This window comes from Myotis brandtii, unplaced genomic scaffold (assembly GCF_000412655.1).
Source record: "Myotis brandtii unplaced genomic scaffold, ASM41265v1 scaffold847, whole genome shotgun sequence".
NCBI classification, from domain to species: domain Eukaryota; kingdom Metazoa; phylum Chordata; class Mammalia; order Chiroptera; family Vespertilionidae; genus Myotis; species Myotis brandtii.
In genome coordinates this window covers 1,780,730-1,793,410 of record NW_005371441.1, presented here as the reverse complement: position 1 = coordinate 1,793,410, position 12,681 = coordinate 1,780,730, and the positions used below count along the sequence as shown (strand labels likewise).

General features: G+C 46.3%; 1 protein-coding gene across 5 annotated transcripts in view; it reads right to left on the bottom strand.

Annotated features, from left to right (window-relative positions):
- The window catches only part of PLEKHG1 (pleckstrin homology domain containing, family G (with RhoGef domain) member 1), a 189,980-nt gene that overhangs the window by 84,444 nt on the left and 92,855 nt on the right, over positions 1-12,681 (bottom strand). The window contains exon 1 of one of the 5 annotated variants that reach the window (XM_005884708.2): positions 141-250. The exons of the other annotated variants lie outside the window; for them this stretch is intronic. The gene's annotated coding sequence lies outside the window, so the exon portion shown is untranslated. Of the gene's footprint in view, positions 1-140; positions 251-12,681 lie in introns of those variants that run through there. 5 annotated transcript variants of the gene reach the window in all.

Below are 12,681 nucleotides of genomic sequence, written 5' to 3'. Positions count from 1 at the left end.
TGCTGTCCTGCAGGGAGGGGGGAAGCCCCCCTGCGACAGCATCTCCCCGCAGGGGATGAGCTCCCCCTGCTCCACGGGGGAAGCGACAAGTTTTGGGGGGGGGCATTGTTCCCTTGGGGCTCGGTCGCCTTAGCACCTACCTGTGCTCTCCCGGGCTAAGCCGCAGGTCTGCCTTCAGCTGATGCAGTGACCTCACCGGAGGCTCAGGCAGGTAAAACAAGAAGCTTTTACTAGTCTGTGCAGCTCCTTCCGTGGAAATATTGCATGAGTCAGCTTTTATCTCTCAAAACCCGCCACACAAAGGCTTTACAAAAACCTGATTTGCAAGTTTCTGCTGCCTTTTCCCCCCTAGTGTGCAGACCACAGACTTCAGCATCACTCAGAGCCTCAAACGAAACATGACATCATTCAATTGAGAGACAGGACAATAGACACCACTGTGGGTGAGTTGAAAACGCACACTTCGCTGAGCAGGACCCTGCGCCGGCCATTCCTTTGCGGACATCCAACACAACCCACGCTGGCCCAGCGCTGTTCCAGCTCTACCTCCCTGGCCCCAGCTATCGCTCTCATTAAAGTCCACAAAAGAAGCAAGATCTCTGGGTGTTTTCAAGTTCACTTCCTGAATTATAAGTTTGTTTCATAGTAAATGGACACATCTTTAACCTAAGTTTTACAGTGAAGTTTGGGGGTGGGTGAGGGCAGGGATGTGAATAACACACAGTTGAAGAAACTTTGGATATTAGTTTCTGTTAACAAGACATTGAACTTGTCTTAAGTAAGCAAAGTGAAACTGGAATACATTGCAGCTTGACTTTTTCAAAATGGTATACAAAAATCTATCTAAAGACAAGTACCTAAAATGTAAACTGATAGGCATTTCTTAGAAAAACAGTTACATTCTGTGATTTTATATTCATAAATGCTAAGAAATAAAAACAGAATGACTAACTCCCAACTTCAGGAGGAGAGACCTTCAAATTATTTTGGGTTTCGATTTTCCTAAGCCCACCTGCCCGTCTTAAAGTACTATATCTATTTTTATATAAAGATTCCAAAGGTTCACACTTGAAAAAGATATTGACTTCTTTAGATGAAGGTCTTCAGATGTCCAAAAATGTTATTGAAAATGGATACCGGCACTCCAGAGAGCTAGAACTGAAAATATGGATTATACCCATGTATAGACATCTAAAATTCAACTAAGAATCAAAGTCCTGTACGTGGAAGTTCTATTTAGAGCCTTCATTTGTGGTTGTTGAAAATAACATTAGCTGGTCATCTTTACTATAACCATTTATTAAGTGATTGTAAACTATGATGGGATAATTTGTTTTAATGCCCATTTCCTTCAAATAAGGATGAACATATACAGGGCTATGTAAGTAAGCCATTTGGATGGAAATGTATCATCTAGTTCAGAAGACAACTTGTTGCAATGATTTCTCTGCCAACAAATTGACCAGTTTGGTGGAAATCACTACATTACAGAGGCTGAAAAGGGAGTTTGAGAGGAAGGGTTCTCCCTGGGCTGTGGGGACTCTTAAGTCTCCATTCTGAGGACCCAGAGATCTCTCTTACCCGCCCCCCCCCAATGACATCCCCCAGACCCATGTCCAACTCATTCATTTCTATTCAACCAAGTGTCAACTCAGATCTTACAAGCTCCATCAGATCTTCCACACCAGCTCCAGCCATTGCCTTCCCATTGTTGAATGGCTGTTGATTACACTTAGAGTAAGTATCGCATGGTCTCATTTGGAATTCTTGCCTAATTGTCTCTCTCAGGCCCTGGAATGTCAGCGTGGGAAGCAGGGAGTCTTCCTATGGATTAGATCTCCATGTGGAAGATACAAAGATCTCAGTTCTTAGACAGAAATACACAGAGGCTGCTGGCTTCTTGGCTGTGTATATCCTTGCACCACACACAGTTCCTTCACTACTTTTATCTTCCCATAAAGTATTATTGCACAGGACTTGGAGATTATATATATATATCAAAAAAACATTTTTTAAAAGCCATTTCTGAGAGATGCTGTGTACATTACAGGTGAACAAAAACAGCAAAGCCACGTGGCGTGTGGACACTGGGCAGTCTGTAGACGACATTGCATTAGTGCCTCTGCTCTGAGAGGCAGCTGTGAAGAGACAGCACAAGCCATACGTGGTCCCCTGGGTCAGCCACTTGTTAGTTTGCCTGCGATTCTTGCTTTAGTAAAGTCATTGACTTGTATCAGAAAAGACCTTTCATATATCATTTGAAAATAACTGAAACTACGCTGTGTTGCATCTACAATCACGGAGGGGCCACGGTATTGTGAATCTAATTTTTAAATGAGAAGCTTTTTTAGAGCAAGGAACACACACACACACACACACACACACACACACACTTTTTTTTTTTGGCCTTTCCATTTATCCCAGTACTATTTGCTGAATGAATGAACAATTGAAAGTGCATAGGGCCCTGGGAGGGACAATACAGACACATAAGAGCAGGGAGAGAAAAAAGGGAAGAGACAGAGACAGTTATATTTCTTGGCCAACATGGAGGCTCTTCCACACCTGAGCGCAGAGGAGCCTTCGGGGCCTCGGTATTTGCTTAGGGCTTCTGCTCACCTCAGCCCTGCAAGGTTTTCTTCCTAGTCCTTCCCACCTCATATCCCACACACGGTCACGCTGGAGTTTCAACACCTCCGGCAGGCGTCTGGACGTTCATGCATGCAGCCACATGCATCCCCAAACATGTGAAAGGCACAGCCTGGCATCCTCGCCGGCCCGTGCTGCACAGTGTATTTGACGATATGAACAGTAGGTAGAAACACTGTTTTTGCTCAGCAAAATATATATTTTTAAAAAGATAGTGAGATTGGCCACAGATAAGATGCACACTTATGCCTCATTAAGTGAAAAAGATCCTCTTACTGGAAAGCAGCCCTTGTTAGCTCCCTCGCAGCACCGGTTGCACAATCAGGAAGCAGGAGTGGGGACCCAGCACCCACAGGACATGTCTGCAGCCAGCAGGACACAATCCAGCTAGCAAGCCGAGTGCAGGCCAGGCTTGTGGCCTAATTGGAGGAGGACCAGAGAGTCCCGCCATTGAAAAACATCCCTTCCCAGAAATCTGCCCCAGGGCCTGGAATGCTACGATGAAAAACCGATGAGAAACCAACTCTTTCTGGTTTCAGGTAAAGTCCCTCAGTTGAAACTAATGTCCTCTGGGAAGGGGGATGGAGTTACTGTCCCAGTGTGTGAATTAGCCTGCGTATCCTTCTGAGGGACTTGCAGGTCTTTTAGGAAGGAGGCCGGAGCGGGGTTGTCTGCAGGGACCGGGGAGGCAGAGGGGCCGAGCGCAAATAGCCCGCAGTTCTAGGGGCTTGCCCAGGTCTGACCTAATTGAGATACTTTGCTGACTTTGCAGCCAGGCAACAGCTCCAAGAAGCTGTGCAATGAAGGATGAAAGAATGGCCCAGAGAAAGAAAGAGGGGCGAAGGCATGCACCCCTTTTCACTCCAGCCAAGATTTCCCTTCCTATCATCAATATCGGATAAGGCGGATGTAAAAAATAATCTCACGTTTTCAGATAAAAAAGGCACTAGAAGTTATACGGGCTACTTCCAAACACAAACACAGCCCCTATATTATACATGGAGCGTAACAATTTAAATGCTGGGGGAGGAGTGGACCTATTTATCTTGTGATTTAAGACATGGCCATTGTGACAATGTCCCAAGACAAATGGCAAAACCAACTGTTTTCCGAAGCTCAGGACACTGCCAAAACATTCTTATTTTTTTCAGTCTATTAGCACTTTTTTCTTTGAAAGAAAAAGGCATGTGACTACATTGTATAAGCGCATACCACAGAGTCGATGGTAAATATTAAAACGATCGCATGCCAAGAGGTGTCACACACCCATTGATGTCTCGTAGGAGGACACGCTGGCCTTCCTCCTGCAGTTGAGATGAAATGCAGCAACGCCCTCTGCACTGCAGTGTTGTTTATTAAAAACCCATATACCCTCTCCAGACACTCTACTGTAAACGCAGGCAATGTCACCGGCTGTGAATTCTGCCTGGCTATTGTTACACAAAGCAAACTATATATTTTGTTAAACAAACAAAAAAGCTAATCTCCCCCCTCATCCCCCACAAAAGGACTATTTTCAAAGTGAAATAATTTGAATGGTGAGTTTGTCTTCACAAATTTAAAAAGTGTTTACTCTCAGCAAAAGACACAGTCTAAGGCAGACAAAAGCACTCAAGTATAGGAGACATTAAATGAAAATACTATTTTTTTGTGCATCCGGGAATACTGAATCTAACAATGGAAACCTAACTGTAAGTAATAAATAGTTAGCAGGACTGAAGTTATCCAGCTGAAAATATAAGGCGGGAATACTGAATCTAACAATGGAAACCTAACTGTAATAAATAGTTACCAGGACTGAAGTCATCCAGCTGAAAATGTAAGACCTCATCCCCGATTGCACTAAAATGTCTGTATTGAGGCATGGCCATAAGATTTTTGGAAAACACACACAGACAGCCCACTAATCACGACACTTCTCCACGGCCCACCCTTACCTTGCAACCAAGGCACGATTTATTTCATCATCTATCCGTCAGCCATGAGCCCCAGCGAGCCGGCCTGGAAGGGCACACGCTCTTGGTCCCTAAAATCCTGGGGTTCCTGGGTTTCCTCCAGGGGTGCACTTCTCTGCCTCGAGGACAACCGTGGGCTCTATTTTCCCCTCTGTTCTTTTATTAGGATATTTTGGTCTTTATTGTCCAGAGACAATGAAATCAAGTCTCAGTTATTTCTGAACGGAACAATTTTTAGATATCAAGCAAGCAGCATGTTACAAATAGTCTCTTGCTTTCAATACCAGATCAGGCCCATCTTTAAGGACACCAGGGGAGGAGTCGCCGTGCTGAGCACAATGGGCTAATTATCCCTCTAAGAATGCAGTCTGTTTCCAGACATTTTTTTTCTAGGAGATAACACACATCGAATCAATTCATAACGAAAGGCATGCAACACAATCTATACTCTGAAACACCCTTTAAAAAATAGATTTAAACTTGTAGACGGGGCTTGGGCACGCTGCTGGAATCCTGCAGCAGTATTTTCCAAAATAGCAAGTAAAAGGAAAATCTATTATAGACTCCGAGTACCGGCATGGAGGTTCATAACCTTTATGTGAGCTTGCAAAGCCATTTCACTTTTTTTGACTGTTTTCTGTTGTTGTTTTTTTGTGTGTGTGTGTGTGTTTTTATCGATTGATTGATTTTTAGAGAGAGAGGAAGGCAGAGAGAGAGAAACATCGATTTGTTGTTCCACGCATTTATGCATTCATTGGTTGATTTCTGTATGTGCCCTGACTGAGGATTGAACCTGCAACCTTGGTGTACTGGAACAACACTCTAACCACTCAGCAACCCGGCCAGGGCCGCCATTTCTCATTTGGGCAGAGGAGAGGGACAAGCCCCCCTGGCCAGCCTTTCCCCACAGCCCAAGGTGATGATGCAGAGGGGCGGGCTCAGCTCCCCTCGCCAGCGCAGCCCTGTTCTGTAGACCCTGCGATGGTGGGTTCAGGGACATGACCAGCTTGCAGCGGAGGCGCCGAGGAGCCGCTCAGAGCAGCCCTGAGCCCGCCCCTGAGCTGTCCCGGATCTCCCCACAGCGATGCCTCCCTTAGGATGGCCACCGTCAGGTTCTCCCCCCAATCCCAAGGCCACTTTCAGTGTCCCAGTAGCTGACAGATTGACCTCTGGATGTGACCCGAGAATGGATTCTCCCAAGGGGGCTGTTTAACGTCCAGAATGGCAGGGGGTGGGTCCAGCTCCTATTCCTGGTCTCCAGCCCTAGGTCACGCAGAGATCCTATTCAGGCAGAAACGTGCAAAAGGCCGAATATAGACCCCACGCCAGGAAAGCAGAACTCCTTCCTCTCTGAAGGAGCTGAGATGGCTTAACATTTCTCAGGTTATTTATTTATTTATTTATTTATTTATTTATTTATTTATTCATAATATACTAGAGGCCCAATACACGAAATTCATGCAAGAGTAGACCTTCCCAGCCCCGGCTGCCTTGGCCCTCGCAGCCGCGGCTTCATCCAGAAGGTCGTCTGGAAGGTTGTCTAGACCAGCCGTGGACAAACTACGGCCCGCGGGCCGGATCCGGCCCGTTTGAAATGAATAAAACTAAAAAAAAAAAAGACCGTACCATTTTATGTAATGATGTTTACTTTGAATTTATATTAGTTCACACAAACACTCCATCCATGCTTTTGTTCCGGCCCTCCGGTCCAGTTTAAGAGCCCATTGTGGCCCTCGAGTCAAAAAGTTTGCCCACCCCTGGGTTAAGGGCTCAGCCCCATTAAGCTGCTCTCCACTTCAGATGCCAATCACAATGGTAATTTTTCCAGTCTCCACATTATAATTAGAGTGGACATACCTGGTAGTTAGCACAGCTTCCACATTGCTTTCTTGACCTGTGTGACAGGAGCTACTGTAATGAGGAAGACCAAGTGAAAACTTGTAAAGCTAACCTACTACCCATCCACCATAAAGAGAGAGAGAGAGAAACATCAATGATGAGAGAGAATCACTGATTGGCTGCCTCCAACATGCCCCCTACTGAGGATTTTGAGCCAACAACCCGGGCATGTGCCTTGACTGGGAATCAAACCATGACCTCCTGCTTCATAGGTCAATGGTCAACCATTGAGCTACACCGGCCAGACTCAGGTTTTTTATTTTTAACTAAAGAAGGTGACAGGGGTTGCTCACCTTAGGTATATTATAACAACGGTCCTAAGCACCCGTCTTTGCCTTTCAGAACTCTGGCACGCACAGCCACACCCCCCGGGCCTTCCCTTGACTTCAAGAACAGCGGCCACTTTGTCACCCTCGCTACCTGGGGACCTACCAGGCCCTGTGGCTTCGCCTCTGGATGCTCCTGTTGAGCAGGCTGGACAAGTGTCAGGTAAGTAGTGACAGGTATGCCAAGTGTTCCCAAGCCATGTGGGGCACACAGGTGCGACAGGAACTGTGTACATAAGCACTTGCTCTACTTTCTTAACCTGTCTTCCCACTATTTTCACACTGCCCTTCAAGTGCCATTAAAAGGGGACAGAACTTGGAGTTGACAGTGAATCCAGCTAAGCCAGCTGCCTTCACTTACTCCCTTTTCCAGTCTGGAGAGTGAGCTCTGTTAGACTCATCTTTCATCTTATATTTAATTACGTGGTAACCACGCTGAGAGCCAAACTTGCTGAAGGCTTCTGTGGGTCCAAGCGCTTGCCTAATCCCTAGTTCCCACCGAGGCGCATGAAGTAACTTGTTTATGTTCGCAGAACAAAGGGAAGGAAACGGAGCTGTGTCAGGCTCCAGCTTCGACTTAATGAGGCCGAGGAACAAGTGCAACCAAATTTATGTTGGTTTATTCGGAATAAAAACGTTTGCATCCTTGCCCAGTGGTTGAGTGGACCTATGAACCAGGAGGTCACGGTTCGATTCCCGGTCAGGGAACATGCCTGGTTGTGGGCTCAATCCCCAGTGTGGGGAGTGCAGGAGGCGGCCGATCAATGATTCTCGCTCATGATTGATGTTTCTATCCTCCCTTCCTCTCCCTTCCTCTCTAAAATCAATAAAAAATATATTTTTAAAATGTTCACATCCTTTACAAGTATATGAAAGAAAAAAAAGAAAGAAAGAAGGAGAAAGAGCCAAAACATTCATCTAGAGCAGCGGTTCTCAACCTGTGGGTCGCGACCCCTTTGGGGGTCGAACGACCCTTTCACAGGGGTCGCCTAAGACCATCGGAAAACACATATATAATTACATATTGTTTTTGTGATTAATCACTATGCTTTAATTATGTTCAATTTGTAACAATGAAATTGGGGGTCACCACAACATGAGGAACTGTATTAAAGGGTCGCGGCATTAGGAAGGTTGAGAACCACTGATCTAGAGGTTCAAGAGGTGGGATTATGGGGGAATTTCCTTACTGTGACCCAGTCTCAACATTTTCTTTAATGAATGTGTATTATTTGTATAGTTAAAGTAGAAGATGAACCAAATAAATGGATGGGATGGCTAGTCCCCATGTGTTGACCTCCCCTTCCCTCGGCGTTCTCCGCCCTGCCCCCTGCCCGCTGGCTCCAGTGGGTTTGGCTAATGGGAGACTCTAATGTGATGAAGCAAGAGCCGAGGGAGACAGGGGCATTTCTCCCTGCTCCCTGGCTGAGGAGGGGCCGGCGCTCAGCAGTGGCTCCACCCAAGGAGGCACAGCCCCCACGGCTCCAGCACCCATTGGATTTTCTGTGGGTTGTCCTGGAGATTGAAGGTAAAGCTTCTTGCTGTTGCTACAGCCTCTTGGTGCTTCACATCCCCGGCTCCCTTAGCCACCCACCTTAGTGAAGGCGCCCTCATTGAACTCTCCACTGGGGACCAGCTGAGCTCCTCTAGTTTCTTGCTAAGTCCCTGGCTGGTACTAACTCCAGCATCTCTGGTCTGAAGTGCTGGTGACAGTCTGATTTCACATACTCTGTCCGAATGGTGACCATAGCCCAATTTTACCGGCTCTTTTGATCTACAGCCTGCTTGATTCAGGTCAATGCAATACATACTTAATTTGAACCTATTCAATGCCAGAAACACATTTAGAATTTGATATCTACCGATCTATGTTTACTCAATAAATATTTATTGAGCAGCTACTAAGTACCAAGCAAGGTCTTAAGCACTAAAGATACAACAGTGAACAAAACAGGTATAACCCCCTGCTTTCGTGGACTTTATTTCGAGGAGTGGTTATATGGACTGAAATCCTCTGGTGACAGTATAGCAATATTGGAGAGATACTAGTGAGGCTTTCCAGTCTAACTGCTTATCTGCGGCGTGAGTGACCCCTTACAATAGCGCATCGGGCATGCACAGTCTCTGCTTGGATACTGTCAGTTACCAGGTATTTGATCCCTGCTCAGTCAGTATCTGCGGCGTGAGTGACCCCTTACAATAGCGCATCGGCATGCACAGTCTCTGCTTGGATAATGTCAGTTACCAGGTATTTGATCCCATCACACTTGGGGGCAATTCTAATCCTTAAAGTATTTTCTCACATTGAGCTGAAGTTCTTCAAAGGACACTATGGGGAAACACAAGTATATGCCTCTTCATTTAAATATGTACTGAAAAAGCACTTAGTGATTCCTGGAGGCGGGGTTCAGCAGGGTGGGGGTGGGGGAGGTTTGCCCCTGTGCTATGGGGGATGGGGGTGGCACTGAAAAGGGGCACCACCCTCTGATCCCCATCTCCATGTGTCTCCGGAGCCTACCTTTCTATGGCTTGCCACCTGAGTGTTTTCAGAATCTTAACAATCCCCAGGCGGACTTACGACTGGAAAAAAATGTTAAAAAGTGTGGAAAATAAATGCTCTCCTTGCTCCTCCTGTGTCATACTTTTAGATGCAGCAACAACACTGTCCTCAGAGGCCCATGGTGTGGCCAGGGAGACAGACACTGAACAGCCACATGGGTAAGTGACAGCGTAGGAACGGCATGGGTGCTGTAACATGTAGAGGGGACCTGCCTGGGAGGGGGTGGTCCTGGAAGGCTTCCCTGCAGAAGGGATGTGTGACATCTGAGTGCAGAGAAGGGGTTCAAGAGGGGCAGCCAGGCAGGGAGAAGAGCTCGCCCATGGTTTTACTTGGCCTTCTGCCCACGGTGACTAGCCAGGCAGGGAGAAGAGCTCGCCCATGGTTTTACTTCCTGCAAGGAGACTGCTGGTATACCTGGCCTTCTGCCCACGGTGACCACCCAACCTAGATACTTTTCCATGGACAGTCTTGTCTGCCAATATACTGTGCACACCATGGTAATCACTGTGTTGACTAATAATCCCCCTTATAAAGCATCTTGTAGCTTCCTTCTCTACTGTGGGGTGACCCCTTCCTCTGTGCATATCAGCTTCCATGGCTTTTCTTATTCCCCCTCCAAACACTGGGCAGAGCTCTGGGCAGTAACCGTGATTGTTCTCGCCCAATCGTCTGGACAGGGCCCCTTACCAGGTGTGGTTACAGTAAACCACAACGTACGCTTCCCTATCAGGTATAATCAGATTCAAGTGAACATCAAAGGAGCCCTAAAGGAAGAGGGTCATGGAGGACAGCCTGGGGGAGGGTCGCCCTACTTGCTTTGTCTTGCTACTTCAAGGGGACTTACGGATTGACTGTGCACACTTGAGCCTTGAGTATTTCCCAGGATCCGTTGGTCACCATTCTGAGGATACCCAAAGCCAGGACAACTGCCCAGTGCCAATATGGTTCCAAACTTAAGACATCTGCTTAGGTGTCTGAACAAATAAAGACGTGACAAAATGGCAACCCCCCGAGGATTAAGCTGCTCTAAGAGGATCGGGGAGTTAGGTTTTCACCATGACTGCTGGTTATCATCCTAGTGATGTAGCAATAAAATCCGTCCCCAAAACTGAACTAATTTTGTTCAGTCGAAACCATCATTTGCTGCTCATGGTGTGACATGTGGAAAGGACACAGACCTGGAGCTGAGATGTGTGGAATCTCAGCTGTCCTTAACCATTTTGTCATCTTGGGCAAGTCACTAACCTCTCTGGGTTCCAGATTCCCTCTGGATTAGTAAAATGAAAACTCTGGAGTCTGTGACATGTAAGAACACTTACCCAGTCTATGGATCTAAGACCCCATGGTTTTGGATGATGTGTGGACACAATGACCCACTTTTTAACTCCACGGACAGTCTCTCTTGAGGCTCTCATATAACATGTGGATCTTAACTGTGGTCTCACTGTTACAGTCAGGTGACCACAGGCTGATGCAAAAACCAGGAGCATGTAATTCCTTATGTGGCCAAGCTTGTGATAGGCACCTAACTCACCATCATCAACAGAAAGATTTCCCACAAAAATTCTGAACATCGTCTGACAGCAGGCCAGTGTTCAGCATCAAGATGATGCTTTGGACTTCTTTAGTGACCTCATCTCCACTTTCTGCAAAAACCGCATTCTGAAAACCAGGTTACAGTGAAGATCACGGAATAACTCATTCAACCACAGGGGTAATCATTTGGGGTTGCATCTCAACCACGTACTTGACCTATAATATACTCCCCCGGAGGTTGCGTTCTGAGGCCGAGCAAGCAGAGGGTGATCTGAAGACTTGCTTGGCAACACTGGGTTTAAATTTCTTTCAGTTGAGGAACCAAATTTTGAAAGTTAGGATATTTCACATACAAATGCAGATTTCTGCCCTCCCTGGGGAAGAGCATGCCAGGAAAAGAAGGAAGAAGCATTGTCACCACTGCTCTTACATTCCCATTGGCAGCACTAGGTGGAGCTAAGCTTGCTCCTGTTTTCCTGGCTTTCCAGCTCGCCGCATCCCCCACCACTCCCTTCAGTATGACACCTGCCCCCTTCACTCCTTTACATGATGTGCCTGTCCCTGGAGCCTAGAGAATTTGACTCTGGGTTACAGGCATAGACACATTTGGACACTACACGGTATCTAGGTTAGTCGTCCTAGAATGACCAGAGTACTAGAAGTAATCTGGTAAGAACAATTTATTTCTCTTCAATGTGTAAATCATATGAAAATGAAAGAATTAAAAATATCACTTGTTGTTTGTTATGCTATACAAGAGTAGGCAAAAAATAAAATGTACCCTAAGATCAGAACCACCATGGACAGATTTCGGGAGGTGGGTGAGGGACTAATGTTTACAGTGGAGGGCTGGGAGAATATTAACTGCAGGTTAGAAAATCTAAATTGTCTTTACCATTGGGCCTCATGAACTCTTATTTTCATTTTTTAACTCTTTATATTTATTCCTCATAGCTCTGTCACAAACATACAGCACATCAATAAATGTCAGAGTTTGTTCAGGGTCTCTGTGAGGGAATGAAGATGGAAGAAGCAGCGCAAATGGCAATTCTGCCAAACCAAACACTCCAATAGTTTGGTGTTATACTTTTTGACATTGAAAAATCCTGGGACAGTGAGACAAAAACCACAGCTGGAAGAATAACAAATTGAGAAGTCTGGCCACACTCGGGGGTCGGCCATCCAAGACCCTTCTACAAATACTGACGGGGGACTTCGCTTTGGATACTCTTCTGAAAAACAAGCCAAGATCAACTATAAATGTCAAAATTTACATATCATATCCTAATCTCATAAAGCATTCATTTGTTGTTGTACCTTTTTAAAAAGTAAGAGGACAGAAGTTAAGGCTTAGAACTGCGGATCCCAGTCCCATCCAAATAAACAAGGGCTGTGGGACGGGGCTTATGGGCAAGAAAAAGCAGGAGTAAGCAGGCCCCTGACTTGGAAGAGCCCTCATGCATCTGACACTGAGCATTTACAAACACACCCAGAGGCCTTCATCATCAGCATTTTTCCTGGAAACGGGGGAAACCCCACCCTGCACCCCATGCCAGGGTTTACTTCTCTCTGAACCCTGAGATAAAATGTTCACACACAGAGGCCGGCCTCAGTGAGGATTCACAGACGTCCCCAAGTCTTTCTGAAGAAGAAACTCTCTGATATGTGATATCTTCGCTCAGGAGCAGGGGGAGGAGGGTGTGGGGAGGGGGACGGAAAAACAAACCAGCCAGGGTCTCCCAATCCCCATGTGAGA